Raw genomic sequence first — 1,929 nt, forward strand, 5'->3', positions numbered from 1 at the left:
TTTTCTCTCACTTCTGCCAGGTTCTTGCCTGGTTTGAGGAGGGGGAAGAAACAATCACAGCGTTTGTGGAACCTTTTGTAATTCTACTTATCCTCATAGCCAATGCCATCGTGGGAGTCTGGCAGGTGAGAAGTCAGTGTATTTGAATCAGTATTTATCTCGTTTTTGTGACATTTTGCAGGAGAGAGGGAGTTTACTGCTAAACGTTAAAATGTATCCCGAAGGCTTGTGTGAAATGCAGTCATCATAGTAAACCAGATTCTTCTCTGGTACAAGGCAATGTAGATGAACAATGGGCGAACAAATAATTCTGCTTCAAAGCTTTTAATTATAATATTATATTTTGCATTTCCAAGTGAGATTTAAGCAGGGCTTTAGGTTTACCCTGTGTACTGAAAGATATTACATTCTCGAAGAAAGCTCTGTATCAAAGAATAAAACAATGTTTGGGCTGGCCCTTCTGAGTTATATTTGCCTGGCTTAGAAATAATGACCTGATGAAGCGAAAAACCAGGGAGGACAACAGTAAATGTTTTGATTAGATTTGTGTAAAACTGAAATACACACATGTGCAGTGCCACAAAAAAAGTAATTATACTCCATAAAATGTCTATAGGGTTGGCCATACTACAGATATCTGAATTATTATTTCTTTTTCTGAAAGAATTTTCTGTTTTCCCCAATTTTAACTTTTCTCCATCTCCTTCAGAAAAAGTATTCTAGCTAACTCAGAATGGGATGAGATTGCTTCAAAGGTCACTTTTTAAGGATTGGGAAAGTTTCTCAGTTATAATTAGGTCTGGACTTTGGGTCATTTTAACACACAAACATGCTTAGATCTAAACTGTTCCTTTCCACCCATCTTTCCATTAAAATCATCCTCTCCCAACTGGGGTCTTTACTCTTTGTTTCTACCTAGAGGTCGGTAAAGTAGCTAAAAAATTGACTCAGGTAAGAGTGCACCACTTCATTGTATTTTTTAATAAATAAAAGCAAAAAGTATTCATTCTAGAAATAAGTTAGGCTAAGATATGTACTGTACTTGCTACTCTTCTTCTGATTTTGTATTTAAACAAATGTTGCACAACATATTGAATAATATGCAAGTACTGACATTTCAAAAAGTTTGCCTAAAATAAATATGTAATATCCAGTTACATGCATCTGCTTCTGTCTCCTTAAACCCCAGTCGGCCTCGGCAGATAGCCGCTGAGCCTGGTTCTGCTGGAGGTTTCTTTCTGTTAAAAGGGAGTTTTTCCTCTCCACTGTCGCTACAAGCATGCTTAGTTTGAGGGATTGCCTTCGAGTCAATGAGTCGATGCAATCAGCTGCTTTCCTTAGATAGAAAACTTTGAATCAATTTGACTGTATGATCTGGTGAACTGTAAAGTGCCTTGAGATGACGTGTTGTGAATTGGCACTATATAAATAAACTAAATTGAATTGAATTGAAAATAGAATAGAATCCACAAAACACAAATTTTGTTGTTTGGGTGGCCTGCGTGGGATTGGTGGGCCCCGATCCCGGGGGAGCTTTTGCTGGGGGTGGTCTGGTTCGGGTGCAGGGTGAGAGGCCGGGCTCGAAGCAGGAATGAGATGGGTTGGTGTGGCAGTGTCGCCGCTCCCCTCCCCCCATCCGTATTTTAGGTTCACTTATTGGGTCGTCCGATAATCCTGGATGCGAGTGTTATGTGTGAATGTGTGTCCGCATTTTTTTTCTTCTTCTTCTTCTGTGGTGCGAGTGGGGGCACTAGGGTGGGAAGGCGTGATTGAAACTGTTCCCCCCGTCCTGCTCTCCCTCCGCTGGCTGGCGTCAGGGCTCGCCGGTGCACTGTTGGAGCTCGGGGTGTGGGGGCCTCATTCCTGGCGGCCTCTCCGCGGGGCCCGGCCGGCCGGGGCCGGGCTGGGGCTCCTGCCTAGGGGTCGGGC

The 1,929-nt window shown here is 42.8% G+C and overlaps 1 protein-coding gene across 2 annotated transcripts in view; it reads left to right on the plus strand.

Annotated features, from left to right (window-relative positions):
* Positions 1-11: 11 nt before the first annotated feature.
* The window catches only part of LOC107104459 (sarcoplasmic/endoplasmic reticulum calcium ATPase 2-like), a 31,113-nt gene continuing 29,195 nt past the window's right edge, over positions 12-1,929 (plus strand). For both annotated transcript variants that reach the window (XM_015404456.1, XM_015404455.1), the window contains exon 1: positions 12-125. The gene's annotated coding sequence lies outside the window, so the exon portion shown is untranslated. The remainder of the gene's footprint in view (positions 126-1,929) is intronic.

The sequence above is a fragment of the Cyprinodon variegatus genome, unplaced genomic scaffold, assembly GCF_000732505.1.
Source record: "Cyprinodon variegatus isolate N-32 unplaced genomic scaffold, C_variegatus-1.0 Scaffold1751, whole genome shotgun sequence".
NCBI lineage: Eukaryota > Metazoa > Chordata > Actinopteri > Cyprinodontiformes > Cyprinodontidae > Cyprinodon > Cyprinodon variegatus.